Source organism: Amblyomma mixtum, chromosome 1, assembly GCF_055824585.1.
Source record: "Amblyomma mixtum isolate Tamu chromosome 1, ASM5582458v1, whole genome shotgun sequence".
Classification (NCBI taxonomy): domain Eukaryota; kingdom Metazoa; phylum Arthropoda; class Arachnida; order Ixodida; family Ixodidae; genus Amblyomma; species Amblyomma mixtum.
Window position 1 is genome coordinate 134976252 of NC_143012.1, and position 18701 is coordinate 134994952.

Below are 18701 nucleotides of genomic sequence, written 5' to 3' on the forward strand. Positions count from 1 at the left end.
TGCCAACACGCCTTGATCACGACAGTATGAGGCATTAAAGGCATTCGCCTTAAAACTCGAAAACTGTGCAACGGAGGTGGCGCATGTCACACAGCACACTGAGGGCTAATTCCACGGATGGCTCGCTGGACGACCGCAAAGCTGTCTTCCGCATACGAGCTGGTTGTCGGCACTGTTACTGCCGGTGCTCGACACGAAACACAGCTACAATGAGGTATTTCGCTGAGGAGGTTCAAGCGTTTCTTTGCCGCGCCTATCTATAGCGTTCACAAGTATTACTAACATTTGAGCTAGTAGGTGCGGAATGTTGAAAGCAACAGCTCAGAAAGACGGCGGAAGGAGCGCTTGTGGCGCCTTTTCTTTCTGCGTCCATCGTTTTGTTTTTTGCGCTGTTTCTTCCAAGATCCCAAAACTTAAAAATAAACAGCTAGCAGTTTTTAACAATGGGCCATGACCCACCAGGTCTTGTAGTACTTGTAGGCAGACACGTGACACCCACTACACTGATGCTTCAAGGGAGTACTGTAAGAAAATCCGCTGAGCTGCAATAGAGTCGACATCAGCCAGACAGGCCGGTGTTTTAAACGACTGGGCTCACGAACATGCATTGAACGGTAAAAACAAACGAGCTGGCCATCTGGCTGACCAATCCGAAACATACCACGAACGTGTGCCCCTGTTCATGAATACAGTGCTCCTAGTGAGAGCCAATGGCAGAACAGAACGCGAGATAATCTAACGCACTTCACTGAAAAAGCCAGCAGCACCTGCATCAGCACGGCACCAACGAATGTTCTTGATAAATAACCAAAATTTTAGAAGGACACGTGCGATGGGACGATTTGAGGGAGAGGGACAGTGATAATGCTACAAAAGCAGCGAATGGTACGGCAAAACAGCGCTGACGGACGGGACGGAAGAAGGCGAGACAGACACATGCGCTGAACTAACAACCAAATGGTTTATTGCGAAAGAGGGGGCAATATAAAGCATAGAAGGGAAGAAGAAATGGGGTGCAAACATGGCATGGCATACATTCGGGATATCATCACTGATTAAGAAAAGCGATCTCCTGTGGGAATAGAACCACCGATGGCGCCTGATATCGGAGGCCTTTCACCTTCACGCATTAGGCAACTCATTTGTAAGCCAACCATCGGTGGCTCTATGCCTTTGGAAATATGCACGCTAATATTTCCCGTACTAACTTGTTATTGACAACGAATAAATCTGAAGCAAGCGCACTTCCACTGTGAAGACTAAAATGTAGGTTAACTGGGTTAATTATCTTCATTAAAACTAACTGGGTTAATTATGTAGTAGTAGTACGTCGAAAAGGGCTCTGCAGAGCGCGACAGAGGGTCTGGGAACCCAGCCAACACCTGGGATGCTACAGTCATCTGTCAACCAAATGATACAACACTGGTTCTGATATCAGCTTAAAAAATGAATTGAGGCTTTGACAAAAGGCATGGCTGGAGTTTGGAGGGCAGTAAAATCCGTCAAATTGAAATTGAAATTGAAAGTTTATTTTCTCCACACATATTACAGTGGAAAAAGGGGGGAGTGGGCAAAAAGATGCATAATGCAGCTGGAAGTAGCACCCAGTGCTCCATGAATACAACGACAGCAGTGTGTTTCGCGAACATCAGGCTTAAGGTGAGCTTAATATCCCCATCAAAAACAAGGAAAGAAAACGGACAACAACAGTGTAAGCCGACCGCGTACACAACAACAGAGATGCACATAAATAATAGGAACAATATCCAGTACAATACACCAAACCTATTTACAATGATGCCACAATAGATTCGAAAATGCACATGGCAGATGAAATGGAAGAGCGAGGTGGAGAGAGAACTCTTCTAGAGCAACTGTCATAAGTAGTAGTACAAGACCTTTAATCGACCATAATTTAGAGGCCGAGCATGTCGACCGCCTGGGCGACCAGAAGTTGCTGTTCTTCTTCCCTTTCAGAGCCAAGCCAGTCGAGCCAGGTGGTGATGGAAAGAGAGGGTGGGGGTAGTAACCCGACTGCTGAGCAGCTGGGCAATAGAAGAGGCAATGGGCCAGGTCCGCATAGATACAGGGGCAGTTGGGACAGGAAGGGTCCGACCGATAGCGATAGGGAAAGAGGCGGCACTGGGTGATGACTGCATTCATTTAGATGTGCCGAAGGAGACGAGACTCCGGCACCGTGAGTGATGGATGAGGGGGAGGGTAAAGGCGTTTGTCGAGGCGGAGCTCAAGGTAGACCTCTTTTATAACAAAGCCCTTCATTAAATCATGGTTGGGTAGTCCGGAAGCACTAAAGTAGTAGTAGTAGTAGTAGCAGTAGTAGTAGTAGTAGTAGTAGTAGTAGTAATAGTAGTAGTAGTAGCAGTAGTAGTAGTAGTAGTAGTAGTAGAGTAGTAGTAGTAGTAGTAGTGGTAGTAGTAGTAGTAGTAGTTGTAGTAGTAGTAGTAGTAGTAGTAGTAGTAGTAGTAGTAGTAGTAGCAGTAGTAGTAGTAGAATGTTTATTTGGCCATATTATGTACAATATGCCCTCGAGGTGAGCCTAAAGGAGGTAGACCAAGCATGCCTCCTGGCAAGGCCTACACCCCGATTAACACATCATGGAAACGGTAGCCGAATGGACAAAAGAGAAAAACGAAAAAAACAAAAACAAAGCTCCCTTTAAACCTCATGGCTCCACCGAGAACTCGGGAATCTTGCTCTTTCGGAGAATTCTGCAACCAGCCGAGTGATTTCGGCTTCGTTGTTATCTCGCTATGACCAACTTCTTCTAATAACCATAATGGGCGGGTTGTGGACCAGATTAATACTTTGCGTTTTATTAACTGTACCTTGAGACATCAAGATGTGCTTGCTCAAACCTTCTCAATTAATCGATGGCGCGCGCGCACGTGATTCCTTTGGCGTCGAGCTGGCGAGCCAGGTGGAGATGGAAGCAGCAAACACAAGGTTAGGAGCCCTACAGGGTTTCTTCTCCTCTCTTCTACGGGCGCGCGCTGGCGAGATTGCTTCCACACTGCGCCGGTTTTACACGCCGAATTTTGTGACAGCGGTATGGACAGCGTATGGAGAGGAGGAAACGACTGAACACTTAATACTTTCCTTTAAGGGGCTTCACCCTACAGTTGAAAGCCGCGAATTGAATTATTCAGGGTCCTGGGGTTTAAGGCCAGTGAAGGAAAAATATATTTTAGCGGGTGGAGTGTAACCAAGCGAAGGTTATCTCATTGGTGGCTAAAATCAAGACAAAAGCGAAATTTTACGAGCCATGGTGAGGTGGCTTGAGCCACCGGCCGATTTAAAGGGTTCAGCCTTATCCATCCATCCGTCCATTCAAGGATGTTTCCGGAAAAGAAGCATCCGAAGATGTTTGTATTTGGTCTTCATGTATGCTGAGCGCACCATTGCAAACACATGAAGCTCCCGTAGCTAACGCTCTTAAAGGGACACTGAGGAGAAATTGAAGTTGGCTTGCATCGACAGAATACAAGCTCCTGATTACAAAAACGCCATTCATACTGACAACAAAGCTCTTGTAACGTAGAAAAGAGCAGGAACCAAAATACAGGTATCGCCGCCACAGGCCAAACTCGCAAGTACAAGCGTGATGACGTCATAGGACAAACCAGTGTTGCTAGAACCAATGGTTCTAGCAACGCTGGGACACGAGAAGTCACGAATCACTGAGGCGCAGCAAATGCATGCGCAAATCTCCTTGAAGTCGCCAGATGGTGCCACGTACCCGGCAGCTGCGCGCGCCTGCAGCATTGGGACCAACCAGCGCCTGCTCACCGGCGGTAGGCGGTTTCCCGGTATTCCGCTAACGGTAGGAAGGTACAAGGTATGCTAAAGGTGTCCATTTGCGAGAACTTCGTTGACGACTTCGAGAACGGGATCCATCGTAACGCTGCCAAACCGCCGGTGCAAACGTAAGCGAAGCGACTGTAGCGACGGCCGCAATAGCCGATAGATGCCTTCAACGTGCAACCGGTGGTAGCTTTCTTTTCGGCTGCTGCTAGGCCGCACTGCTGGCCGCCAGAAATCACCGAGTCTGCGTTACGTCATGGGCACGTCATGTTTCACGTCAATTAGTCAGGTGTCGTCTTAGGAGAATCCTAAGTTTGAATCAGAACGGCGGGAAAAACTTTTTCAACTTCGAATTCAAATTTCTTAGAAATAAATGCATCTTTCGCTGCCGGCCAAGTGGCAACAAAGCCATGAAATGCCGAACTATCGGATTTTGGTATTAAAAAAATATTAATAGTGCTCTCCTCACTGTCCCTTTATGCGAAAGGCGCCTATGTGCTGTTTGATTTAAGTGCACGCTAAAGATACCCAGATGCTCGGAATTACAAATATGGCGCAGCCCTCCACTATGGTACCTGTTTCTCTCTTTCTTCTTTCTATAATCAACAGAAGAGCGAAATTTCACGAGTCATGGCTAGATATCTAGAGCCACCGCCCGATTTAAAGGTACCCTTATCCATTCATCCGCATTTCCAAGAGATGTTACATCCGAACATGCTTTTATTTGGTCTTCTTCCTGTTTGCTGAGCGCACCATTACAAACACTTGAAGCTCCCGTAGCTAACGCTCTTAAGTCGGAACACTGAGGCGAATGCAAAAGGCGCCCGTGTGCTGTGCGATGTCTGTGCACGCTAAAGATGCCCAGGTGCTCGACATTATTCCGAAGCCCTCCACTATGGTACCTCTGTCCCTTTTTCTTCTTCCTCTCCCACCTTCTTCCCTTCCCTTACCGCGCAGTTCGGATGTTCACCGAGATGTGGGACAATTACTGCGCCATTTGCTTTCCCGAAACACCAAAAAGAAAAAAGTTCGGCAGTCATAACGGCCTATTTACGGTGCCATGTTTCTTCGTGATGTGGCGGTGCAGACCATTGCTACCGACCGGGCTGCCAACGTTATGGATCGCAGGAACATAAACGCTTGAGTGAAGTGGAGCCGTGGGAGGGAGGCTTGGAGCCTGCGTGTTCCAAACTCCTATATTAGTTATTAAAGCTTTTTTATGATTATGAAGATGATGGTGGACGGGAGGAAAAGTAGAGGTGAAAATATAGCCTTTGAATGCATTCCAGCTGTAAAAAAAAAATTATGAGGAGCACTTAGGTCTCCTTATGTGCGGAAATGCGAAAACTGCGCGCGGTCCGCAACCTGCGCCATCTGCTGGGCCAGCGCCGTACATTGCGAGGCGGGTTTTCAGTGGGTGCCGCATGACGGCGCTACGACTGCATGCCTAGCACGGAAGAAATCGTGCTCGCTTGAATGTGGCATCTGTTATTAACATGCTCCATTAATACATACCTCGGAGATACGTTTTTAAGTATTGTTTATTCACTAGACGCGCCTTTATACAGCTTCAAACGTCGAAGCGTAGTGGCGGAGCACCAACAAATGGCAGTGCAGTGAGATACCGCATAGAATGCGGCGCCAAATTAAGTCTTTTTCCAATGCACGTTGCAAGATACCCCAAAAGTTCATTGCATCTTTTCAACGAATGATGGTATGCTCAATCATTTATTGGTGAAGCTTTAGACGTGTTCTTTCTGATTGGACTGCACAGCCTCTTAAAAACGCGCATGATGTACCGGCATTATGAACCTATTGTTTCAACAAGGGACTACTTCAGCAGAATGAGTGTTCATGTAAAGGAATTGTATGCCCAGACTAAATTTCAACAAGAGTGGCAACCCTTTCTGGTTTGTGTGAGCAACGGCGAATGTGGTCAGCTAGGTGACCTCCGCCAGATAACGAGTGAGCTGTCCGGCGATGCTCTAGCAAGCGTTCGTTGAGGCAGCGTCCCGTCTGTCTGATGTATCGTCTGCCACAGGCGAGGGGGATGCTGTATACCACACCAACTTCACATTCAACAAGAGGTTTGGTGTGCTTAATTCTGCACATAGGCCTCTTTTTGGCATCATTCACCAGGAGGCACATGCATCCCAGCTTTTCCGGGGCCGAAAATACAACACACACGGCACACTTGTCGCCGACCTTCTTCAGGCGGTATGACACCTGGTGCCAGTAGGGCACAACGACAGGTAGCTGTTTGGTACATACGTCTGTTTTCTTAAATTGAATTCAGCGCAAAAATACAGACAAGGGACAAAGAGAGACACACTGAGACGTACTCTTTGTCCCTTGTCTGTATTTTTGCGCTGAATTCAATTTAACATGCTTCACCAACTAGCCCGGCAGCTTGCTCTCCTGAACGTCTGTTTTCGCTTGGCTTGCACCGCCCACCAGGTTTCACCTCGCGAATCTGGGTTTCCACCACTGATACCACAATTTCTCAATCGCCAATGTGGCAAACATGAGTGGCATGGCACTGGCGCCTTCTGCATTTGGGTGTTAATGGGTTTTTATCTTGTCACAGATTACTTTTCTTTGCGCCCCCGTTGTATATAATAGCTGTTTGTGAAATAAACCTCAGTTGAAGTCCGGCGTTCGTCCTGTCTCGTCTACCTTCGTCCCTGTCCTTTTTAGCCGCTGGAATGTCTCACATTAGTATCAGGTGGGACTCCGAAGACTTACAGTATTTGGGGCTTCCCTTGCATAAGTATCGTAATAGGGGCCCTCACTGGGATTCTCAGATCTCGTTAGTTTAGTTACAAACCCAGGCTAGGATGGGCAGTGAGCTGTCCCTATTTGCACGAGCACAAGTTTGCAATATCTTCTTGGTTTCGAAGCTTATCTGTGTCATGCAGGTGTTGCATTGTGCAAGTAAAAATGTTGAGGCAATACATAGAATTTTCGCGACTTTTGTACGGAGCTCTTAATGGGAGCCTATGCGTCGAGACAATTTGTTTCTCGCTCTGGAGGTTGGTGTAGTTGGTCTTCAGCACTTGTTTGCTCATTAGCTTGTTTCAAGGTTTTTCTTCTTGAAAATGGCAAACTATCCCTGCCTCCTAGCCGTAGTGAACAGATGATTAAGTGCTCATTTGGCTTTCCTGTTTGCACCGACTGGTCGTAGGGAGGGAGGGGCCTTTATGAGGTTTTCCTAAAGAAGTCGATAAATTCCCTTTCCTCCCTGTACGGTTTTCCTTAGAATTTCGGTTTATCGGGAAGACAGATGACAAAATTTCTTATTGAAACGTTGTTTCCTGTGACGATGAGTTGGCAGCCTTACTTCACCAATCTAAACAACAGTGTATTAAAGCGCGTGCAACGGATGTGTGTTCAGTCGGCCGCAAACACTTTCTTTTCTAAACTTCACGCATCAACTTTGCCTCTGAAAACGTGACTTCGTGAAAAAGGGACTTCTGTTCCATGATCTGTGAACTGTCGCTTCTGTCAGCAGCCAGAAACTATTGGTCATTGCTTCGAGTTTGGTCGTGATGCCGTGTTTTTTTGGGACATCCTTCACGGACTGCGATAAACTACATTGAGACTACGCCCTATGCTATAAGATTTTTGTTTCCAATGGAAGGTTCTAAGGTTCCACGTGATCCTTTAGTGCTCATCGGACTTCTCAACCTGTGGAAGAGATGCATGACAGATGATCGCCACGCAGGGCCGCCACATTCATCGAAGTCTCTGTTGAGCAGAGAGCAGTGAGCTATGGCGCGGGGGGGGGGGGGGGGGGGGGTATAATACGCTGCGCAGGATCGACCTCCTGCCTGGCTCCGTTTCCTCGGTGCGTCCGTGTGTCTCTCGGAATTTTTATGTGCGGGCAAAGTGAGAGCAGGATACTGCTGTTGTTGTGTATGACGAGTTGTGGGACTCCACCTTGTTAAGCCGAACTTGAAGCTTGTCAGGATAGGCGTACTTCCATGCAATAAAAAAAGAAATAATTGTCGTGGCGGAGTGGCAGCGTCCCCATCTCGCACGGCGGTGGCCGGGGTTCGATTCCCTCCTCGATCATAATTTCCTTTTCTCAAGATTGAACGGACACTTCCGCAGATAGCCTCTGTCTACAACTTCCGTCTACGAAATTCATGAGCCAAGAAAGGCTTTCGCCTCTAAAGATGAGTTACGAGGCAAAAGGGTAAGGGGGGCTTGGAAGAGGTTCGCACAGGGCCGTGAAGCATGTCTGTTCAATTAAATCATCATCATCGTAAGCCTGACTACGGCCGATGAAGGACAAAGGACTGTACCATGTCTCTCTAATCAGCCCTGTCCTTTGCCAGCTGCGGCCAACGTGTCCCCGTAAACTTCTTAATCTCATCCATCCACCTAACTTTCTGCCGAACCATGCTACGCTTCCCCTTCAAAAAAATGCAAATTCGAGGCAGATACTCTAGTAGGAAGAACAGCGTAGACTGCTACATATACTAGTTTAAATATGACGGCTGGAGATGACGCAGCATTGGAAATCCCCAATTTGTGCGTGATTGTGGAATTCCCCACGTTTCGACATCTCGCGTAGTGCGAACATTTCTTTTAGGCTGCAGAACAATGATGTTAATCAGTGGATTATTATTTTATTTTAACTCGACGTCCCCACGTGGGAGACCTAAGGCCCCGTCGGCGAAAGCTCTGCAGGACTATGAATAAAGTTGTTACCAACCAATCGGATTCAATGCATCGCAACAACTTCATTTGTGCATGTATATAGAAGAGGAAGTAAATTTAGTTGAGCAGAAAAATGTTGCGTTCCTTCCTTTTGTAGAATATCAAGCTTATTAATAACTAAAACAGCTGTAAGGCCCCATACTAATAGGCAGAACTTTAAAGTGAACAAAAAGTGCCAATCATATTTTAGAAGTTTCACGCTTTTCGGAAAGTATATACCTAATTTTGAAAGAGCACCACACACACAAGAAGAGTGTTCTCATTGATTCCATTCGCTAGTTACATGTCATATTGTCACGTTGTAGTGACGGCAGTCCAGCGGTCAGGAAGACACCAGAAATACTTGGAAACAAAGCTCTTTATTTGGGCTGACTTGCGCCCGCAAAAAGAACTGAATCACTCGTTGGCGGCGTAAGCAACAAGCGTGCTCGTCAATCGTCGATCTACGAATGTCCGCCGCTCGCGGCATCGCTCAATTTAAAGCCGGCAAAGAAACTTCCAGATAGCAGGACAAGATCATCTACAGTAATCTGGAAAAACCTAGATGCAGCCTTTCATGGCTGCGATCAATCGAGATTAGACTGGTCGCTTCTCGCGTCACGAACAGAAATGATAACAGCCCTTTCCTGCAGCCTTGAGCGTGAACGAACAAACACTACAACGATACGTGGCATTACCCCCCTTCCAAAGAAGCATCGTCTCGATGCTTTAAAATGAAAATAAACACGGAAAATGAAACTTCGAGTCCTTTAGCGTTCATAATATGGCTTCAGGCGTACGACATGTACGACTTCCGGGCGTGGGCGGCGTCGCTGAGATGCTGTCGTGGCGTCGGGGATGACTTCATAGTCGAGGTCACCGATGCGACGGAGAACCCTGTACGGGCCAAAGTAGCGTCGCAGCAACTTTTCGCTCAATCCACGGCGGCGAACTGGCGTCCATATCCAAACCCGATCACCTGGCTTGTAATGCGTGTCTCGTCGGCGCAGATTGTAGCGTCGGGCGTCGGTGTGCTGCTGGTCTTGAATGCGAAGCCGCGCAAGTCTTCGGGCTTCCTCGGCGCGCTGAAGGTAGGCGGCGACGTCGAGGTTGTCTTCGTCGGAAACGTGCGGGAGCATTGCGTCGAGTGTTGTCGTGGGCTTCCTGCCGTATACCAGCTGGAATGGGGTAAACCTGGTTGTCTCCTGGACGGCAGTATTATAAGCGAAGATCACGTAGGGCAGAATGGAGTCCCACGTCTTGTGTTCGGCGTCGATGTACATGGAGAGCATGTCTGCGATGGTCTTGTTCAGACGCTCTGTGAGTCCGTTGGTTTGTGGATGATAGGCAGTGGTCCTCCGATGGCTTGTCTGGCTGTAGTTTAAAATGGCTTGCGTCAGCTCCGCTGTAAACGCCGTTCCTCTGTCTGTGATGAGCACTTCCGGGGCGCCGTGTCGCAGGAGAATTTGTTCGACAAAAAATTTTGCGACTTCTGTTGCGGTACCACTAGGCAACGCTTTTGCTTCGGCGTAGCGGGTCATGTAGTCGGTGGCGACGATGATCCACTTGTTTCCTGATGAAGAGGTCGGAAAGGGGCCGAGGAGGTCCATCCCTATTTGCTGAAAGGGCTTAGTTGGCGGTGGTATGGGGTTCAGGAGTCCGGCTGGTCTAGTCGGAGGCGTCTTGCGTCGCTGACACTCACGGCATGTTTTCACGTAATGGGAAACGTCGGTAGCTAGCCGTGGCCAATAGTACTTCTTCTGGATGCGGTGCAACGTGCGAGCAATCCCGAGATGTCCTGCAGTCGGCTCATCATGACATGCCTGCATAATTTCTTGCCTGAGATTTTTGGGCACGACAAGAAGATGCACTGTCCTGTTTGGCGCGAAATTCTTCTTCAGGAGGACATTATTGTGAAGGACGAAGGACGACAGTTGCCGCTTGAACCCTTGGGGAGGCGATGCGGTCTTGCCTTTCAGATAATCAACTAGGCTTTGCAAGTCAGGATCCGAGTGCTGCTGCTGCGCGAAACTGCTGGCGCTTACCGGTCCTAAGAAAGCGTCGTCGTCTTCCTCTTCGGGTGCTGCGTCGACAGGAGCTCGTGACAAGCAGTCTGCATCGGAATGCTTGCGGCCAGATTTGTAGACTACAGTTATGTCGAATTCTTGAAGACGCAGGCTCCAACGAGCAAGGCGGCCGGAGGGATCTTTCAAATTGGCCAGCCAGCACAGAGCATGGTGATCGCTCACAACCTTGAATGGTCGTCCGTATAGGTAGGGGCGAAATTTGGACGTGGCCCAAATAATGGCGAGGCATTCTTTCTCTGTCGTCGAATAGTTGGCTTCGGCTCTAGACAGTGAACGGCTCGCGTACGCGATAACTTTCTCCTGTCTGCCATTTTTCTGAACGAGGACCGCTCCTAAGCCCACCCCGCTTGCATCGGTATGAACTTCGGTTTCGGCGTTTTCATCAAAGTGCCCGAGCACAGGAGGGGACTGTAAGCGGCGCTTCAGCTCGTTGAAAGCTTCCTCTTGTGGCCTTTCCCATTTAAAAGGCACGTCAGCCTTGGTAAGTTGAGTCAAAGGTTCAGCGATGCGCGAAAAGTTCTTGACGAATCGTCGGTAATAAGCGCACAATCCAAGGAATCTGCGTATAGCCTTCTTGTCATTAGGCTGTGGAAACTCTGCGATCGCAGCCGTCTTCTGGGGGTCTGGGCGAACTCCATCCTTGCTTACGACGTGACCAAGGAACAGCAGCTCCTCGTAGGCGAAGTGGCACTTCTCTGGTTTCAGTGTCAGGCCTGAAGACTTGATCGTTTCCAGCACTATCCGAAGCCTTCTGAGGTGGTCTTCAAAGCTTGAGGAGAAGACAACAACGTCATCTAAGTAGACTAGGCAAATCTGCCACTTCAAGCCTGCGAGCACCGTATCCATTACGCGCTGGAACGTCGCTGGGGCAGAGCAGAGGCCGAATGGCATCACCTTGAACTCGAAGAGTCCGTCTGGCGTGATGAACGCCGTCTTCTCGCGATCTCTTTCGTCGACTTCAATATGCCAGTAGCCGCTCTTCAGGTCCATCGATGAGAAGTACTTAGCGTTGCACAGCCGGTCCAGTGTATCGTCGATGCGGGGGAGGGGGTAGACATCCTTCTTCGTAATGTTGTTCAGGCGGCGGTAATCGACGCAAAAGCGAAGGGTGCCGTCTTTCTTTTTCACTAGGACGACCGGTGCTGCCCAGGGGCTCCTCGATGGCTGTATGACGTCGTCACGAAGCATTTCCTCAACTTGCTTGCGAATAGCTTGGCGTTCTAGCGGCGATACGCGGTAGGGGCTCTGTCGCAGTGGTCGTGCGTGTTCGTCTGTGACAATGCGGTGCTTGGCAAGCCGGGTTCGTCGCACATTCGATGCTGATGAGAAGCAATCGGTGTACCTTTGAAGAAGACTGCGTATCTGGTCTTGTCTGCTCCGGGGTAATGCCGGGTTGATGTCGAACGTGGGTTGATGGCATTGGTCAGATGGTTCTGCGGGTTGGTCGGGTAGGGCAAATACGTCTCTGATGTCTGCCAGCTCGTCGAGGAAAGCGATCGTCGTACCTTTGTTTAGATGCCGGTATTCTTCCGTGAAGTTGGTTAGCAACACCTGGGCTTGGCCATTTCGGATTTCGGCGACTCCCCTCGCGACGCCCAATCCTCGATCCAGGAGTAACTGGGTGTTCCCCTCGATAACGCCTTCGGCATTTTCGATGTCTCCAGTACCTATGCCGACGAGAACACTTGATCGGGGCGGCACGCTCAATGCTTCATCGAGGACGTTTAAGGCAACGTGATGAGTCGCGCCCGTCGCAACAGGTATGGCTTTTTCCGTGGAAAGCTTGATCGACTTAGATCGAAGGTCGATGATCGCCCGATGTTCATTCAGGAAGTCCATTCCCAAAATCACGTCTCTCGAGCATTGCTGTAGGATCAGGAAGGTTGTCGCATAGGTTCTCCCATTTACAGTAACTCTCGCGGTGCAGCGTCCTGACGGCGTAATCAGGTTGCCACCTGCGGTGCGGATCAGCGGGCCATCCCAGGTTGTTGTTATCTTCCTGAGTCGGACAGCGAGTGGGCCACTCATAACAGAGTAGTCAGCGCCCGTGTCCACCAAGGCAGTAACCGCGTGACCGTCGACCGTAACTTCAAGGTCACTTGTTCGCGTTCTCGTATTGTACGTTGTCTTCGGTGTCCGATCTCGGCTTCGTCGAGTAGTGAGGCTGCGGTGGGCGTACTGCGACGTTACTTCACTGGGCAGCGGAAAAAGCTTCAAGTCTGGCCGCGTCGTCGTCGTCGTTGTCGGTGTCGTCGTCGTCGGTGTCGTCGTCGTCGGTGTCGTCGTCGTCGGTGTCGTCGTCGTCGGTGTTGTCGTCGTAGTTGAGGCATGGTCTTGAGTACTCGTCGATGGAGGATCTTTGTCATTGCGCTTAGAAGCAACCTCACCTCCAGACTGCTTTATTTAGTTTAACCTTCGGGGGCTGGGGGAGCGTCCACGCACGGCGTAACCTCGGCTAGGAGATACAAAGCGCGGGGACGATGGCGACGGGGAGCGTGATAGGCGGCTCGGCGATGAGTATTCTTCCCGACGTAAAAACTCCTCGATTTCGGCTGGTCGCTGGCCGGGTCGGGGCCGTGGAGCGTCGTAGGAGAACCCTCGGATGCCCAGTCTTCTGTATGGGCAGTGCCGGAGGACGTGACCGGCTTCGCCACAGTGGAAGCATAGTGGGCGGCGCTGGTCGGGAGTTCTCCACTCGTCGCATTTCCTCGGCTGCGCGCGTCGCTCGTAGGACGGGCGGGTTGGGGCGAGTGGGCGGCGGTCCAACGCAGCTGGCTGAGGGCGATAGGGGCTTGGGTCCCGTCGTCGAGGTGCAGGACGGCGCACAGCTGCGGCGTAAGTCATGGCTGGGGGCTGCAGAGGCTGCAGAGGCTGCATGGGTGTCGGCGTCACACCCAAGGCCTGTTGAACCTCGTCCCGGATGACGTCAGTGAGCGATGAAGGTTGCGGCTGCGTTCCCGTTGGCAGCAATCGTCGGAGCTCCTCCCGCACAACTTGACGTATAACGTCCCGCAGGTCATTGCTGTTAGCGGTGTCCAGGCAGCTTGCTGAGAAAACGCGCTGCTGGCGGTCATACTGGCGGGCTCGGGCATCAAGAGTTTTTTCCATCGTGGATGCCTCTTCTACAAATTCCGCGACAGTTTTCGGTGGGTTGCGGACGAGGCCGGCAAAGAGCTGCTCTTTAACTCCTCGCATGAGCAGCTTTACTTTTTCTTCTTCCTTCATGTTTGCGTCGGTACGCCGGAAGAGACGCTTCATTTCCTCAGTGTACACAGCAACGGTCTCGTTTGGGTGTTGTATGCGAGACTGTAGCAGCTGCTGGGCTCTCTCCTTTCTCATGACGTTCGTGAAGGTCTTTAGCAGCTGCTCCTTGAAGGCTTCCCAGTTCGTGAGGTTAGCTTCCTCATTCTCAAACCAGACTTTTGCTGGTCCCTCCAAGGCGAAGAACACGTACCTAAGTTTCGTGGCGTCGTCCCAGTTGTTGAAGATAGCCACACGGTCGAACTGCTCCAGCCATTCCTCGGGGTCAGCGCCAGGCGAAGCGTCGAAGGTTGGTGGCACCCGGGGCTGGTGAAGAATGATCGGAGTCATCGTCTGGGGCAAGCTCATGGTAGACGTTGCTGCTGGCTTTCGCTTCCGGGTAGGGTCCGGCAGAATCCCGAACTCAGGTTCGTCCCCTTGCAGGCGTCGACTTGCGCGGTGGACTGGACTCAGGTCCTGCGGTAGATGACTCAAAGGGCTGGCGTCACGACTTGTAGGGGGTGTCCGGAACATGGGAGGCTACCCCGCACCTCCACCAGATGTCACGTTGTAGTGACGGCAGTCCAGCGGTCAGGAAGACACCAGAAATACTTGGAAACAAAGCTCTTTATTTGGGCTGACTTGCGCCCGCAAAAAGAACTGAATCACTCGTTGGCGGCGTAAGCAACAAGCGTGCTCGTCAATCGTCGATCTACGAATGTCCGCCGCTCGCGGCATCGCTCAATTTAAAGCCGGCAAAGAAACTTCCAGATAGCAGGACAAGATCATCTACAGTAATCTGGAAAAACCTAGATGCAGCCTTTCATGGCTGCGATCAATCGAGATTAGACTGGTCGCTTCTCGCGTCACGAACAGAAATGATAACAGCCCTTTCCTGCAGCCTTGAGCGTGAACGAACAAACACTACAATGATACGTGGCAATATGTTCATCAAAACAGCACACCGAGCGACTAAAATTCAGTCGCTACACGAAAAAATAATTTCTAATGTTTTGTGGCAAGCAGTTGGTCCGGTCTATGGTTTTTCGGCCTAAAAAAGAAAGTTGAAATTTCGGAACTCCAGGAGATAATTGTATCAGAGATTGATCGGCCTCTTTAATTAGACCATCTTGGTTTGAACTGAAAGAAGCATAATGGTGGCGTCAGCATAGATGACGAATGTTAACGGGCCGTTAATTTAAAGGTAGAATAACACAGGCCCCAAAATACCATCCTTGTGCTGCGCCTGTGCGATCTAGCTTCATGTTTTTTTATTAACAATAACAGCCATCTGCTGATACTGAGGAGAGCAGTTAATAATTGAAAAAAGTGCCGCAAAAGCAAGTGTGACCTAGTTCTCAAGTGCCGTATGAGATTAATATGTCCAAAGGCTTCCGATTAATCAGTGAATATATTTAATACGACTGCTGAGCAGCCGGCAAATAGAAGAGCCAATGGGCCAGGTCCGCACATATGCAGGGGCAGTTGGGACAGGAAGGGTCCGACCGATAGCGATAGAGAAAGAGGCGAGACGGGGTGATACTTCATTCATTTGGATGTGCCGAAGAAGGCGAGCCTCCGGCACCGTGAGTGATGGATGAGGGGGAGGGTAAAGGCGTTTGTCTAGGCGGAGCTCGAGGTAGACCTATTTTATGGTGCGGCGAAGGGTGAGTCTCTGCTCAGCAGTCGGGTTCCTACCCCCCACCTTCTTTATCCATCACCACCTGGCTCGACTGGCTTGGCGCTGAAGGGGAGGAAGAACAGCGACTTCTGGTCGCCCAGGCGGTCGACATGCTCGGCCGCCTGGTATATTGTGTAAATATACCTCCTTTTTTCGTACCATACGATTCTTTGTGCATGAGGGCCTGCAGGTGTAATCCGCCCTTTTACAAAGGGACCATTGCACAATTAAAGTGGTGAGCATATGGCATGCTACATCCACACAGTGGGACGAAGAAACAGACGAGCACAATTCTTTGCCCCACAGTGTGTGACACAGTTCGCACTGTTCACTTTATGATGCCTCACAACCAACCAGACAGCCAGAGCATCTTTGCTAACTTTCGGACTGTGGATTGAGCCGCAGGAATCCCTATCCTGCAACCGCAGTTACGTCAGAGAGGCCGACTGTCATTGTTCATTACGTGTGGCCATGTGTTTCAATCACGCAGCTTCTCAGTAAGAGGCTCTGGCAGTTTTGCTCTGGAGTGCAGCACACTTTAAGCAGAGGAACTGCCTCCACCCATACGGGGTGCTGTGCAGGATGCAGCGCAATCATCTGGCGGGTCTCCTTCGGGCCAAGTGACAGCCTGAGTGTGTCCCTTACAGGAAGCCCCGCCCCCCACCCGCCTGCCTGCCCCCGCCGCACCTTCACCTCGTCGGCTGCCGGCCCCTGCAAAGATGGAGTTACACCTTGCCTGCCGAGGTGGCGTCGCGTGCGGACGCTGGGGCCTGCTCACTGTTCCCGACGGCCGCCGAGGGAGCGGCGCCTTCGAACGCCGGCTACGATCTCCCTCTGTCTCAATATCGGCGCCACAGCAAACACGGCCGGCACTGTTCTGGGCGAACCTACCTGGACAGAGAGCATGCCTATGGTCCGCACTTGTTTTTACTGCTCCTTCACTATCTTTCCTTTCATCGCGATAAAAAGGGCTGGCGTTTTGCTGGCCTCACATTGCTTTGCTTTTCTTTCACGTACGCCACCCGTACCGAATAAAGGCGTTCCTTTCAACGAGCCAAGTCTGCTTCCTGAGTCGCTTAACAGATTTATTTTATTTATTAATTGCACCTTCAGGGCCAAAGGTATTACAGAGGGGAGTGGGCTAATTAGGATAAAGAACAATGAATACAGTGAAAACAGGTAGCAAAAAATAAATTTTCTCCAGAATAAAACAAACAACATTCACAAAGCGTAAATAACATAAAATCAATGTGCACAACATAGTGGAAATAGATATAACACATGATCAACTTCCTTCAGAATAAACAATGTTAGCTATTGCGTCATGAAAGATGACAAGGGCAGTTTCGTATATCGTCTTTCGAAGACATGTCTGGCACAACCTAGACTGAACTCGGAGCAGAAAATTGATGGAGTCACTGCTACAGAGCCCTAAATTTCATTAGGTGTCAGACAGCGGTCGTATCATCGATTCGGTACACGACCTGTTAGTGCAATGCATCCAGGAGAGACCCAGCATGTAGAGAAACTTTCAATCGAAGGGAGCAAATACTTACCAGCAGCCATACATCTAGAAAGGAAAGCTAGAAAGCTTTCTCCAAGCATTCAATGTTGCAAAGTTTATTCCAAAATATATACAAAACCTCCCAAGCACAGGGAAGGCTGGAGAAACAGATCCCAAAAGTTTAACACTGTAGTGAACCTTTTACAACAAAACGCAAAAAAAATACAATGAAATGAAGCAGCTTATACATCGATACAGAAATGTTATTCCGCAATGTTCAAAAAACGAACACAGTAGAATGAGGATTACACCAGTATGTTGATAAATCGCCAATAATGAGGTTGAAGTTTACACTTAAATGACGAGACAGATTATACCGTTTTCATACTATGAGGTCACGAATTTGCAATTTGATTAGAAAGAACCCAGTCGTCTAAAATCCATAGTTCGAACTTTTACTTCTGCCAAATAATATCTGCAGCTAGGCTCAGCGGCTAAGCGCATGAATCAGCGACAGTGGTTGTAGCTTTGGTTTAACCATGTAGCCGTGCACTCTGAGGTGCAACCACCCTCAGGTTGCGCATTCCTCCGGCCTCGTCATAACACTCTACTCTCCAGCCCACCCGATGGCGCGTGCGTCCGCCAGCAGTATTCTTAAACCTAACGTAGTTGCACCCGCTCGAGCGGAACCCTACGGGAAACTCGATGGCTATAGTGCCCCTGTTATAGTATGGCAATGGAACTACAGGGGATACAGAGCCAAGCGTAAGGCTCTCGAATATGCAGTTTTGGCCCAACAAATGGACCGGTAATCATAGCCCTTCAAGAGACGAACGCAAAAGTAAAGCTCATGGGATATGCAGCATGCAGTGAGAAAGTGACGGCTGAGCTTCGCCCGATCACAGCTACACTTGTACACCGCAATCTCACAGCAAATCAACTAGGTCTGGAAATGTCGGAGGTCTCTCATGGACCTTGGTAGACATCTTACCGAAGACGCGCGTACACTCACCCCTCTACGTTATGAATGTTTACAGTCCACCTAAAGACAACAGCACGAAGATAGCTACGCTCCTCCGCAAGGCGCATGCAGCAGCGCGAGATGGAATGTTGCTGACTGTCGGAGACTTTAACGCGCCCTATGCAGAATGGGGCTACTCAACTAGCAGTAGAAAGGAAACTAAACTCTGGGAGACTGCTCGGGCGCTAGGGCGCCCCTTACTTATCGACCCTGACAAACCTACGCGGATTGGTAACAGTGTAACCAGGGATACGAGCCCCGACCATGCTTTGCAAGGAATATCCCCGAAGTGAGATGGGAGAATCTCAACATCAACATAGGAAGCGATCACTAAGTCCTGTGTACCACTTTTCGAGCGACTCATTGCAGAATGCGTCACCGGGTTGTGAAGCACACGAACTGGGATGCCTTCAGATATGTCCGCTCGCAAAGATCGGCGGAGGCCATAGTAGATTTACGACAATGGACGGAGCGTCTGCTTCAAGACGCCGCCAACACCTCGAAAGCTGTGACGCAGGAAGAAAGTGGTCCCAGTCCAGACGCTAAGATAGTACGCATGATGAAAGCACAACGAAGTAAACACGCTCGACGGCGTAAAAATAAGCATTAACGGCGTTTAAAAATTCCTAACCGGGCTTGAAA

General features: G+C 49.8%; 1 protein-coding gene across 1 annotated transcript in view; it reads left to right on the forward strand.

The window, feature by feature from the left end:
• Mip (Myoinhibiting peptide precursor) overlaps positions 1 to 16587 on the forward strand; it is a 276463-nt gene extending 259876 nt beyond the window's left edge. The window contains exon 5 of the mRNA XM_089567389.1: positions 16182 to 16587. The gene's annotated coding sequence lies outside the window, so the exon portion shown is untranslated. The remainder of the gene's footprint in view (positions 1 to 16181) is intronic.
• The last annotated feature ends 2114 nt before the right edge of the window (positions 16588 to 18701 follow it).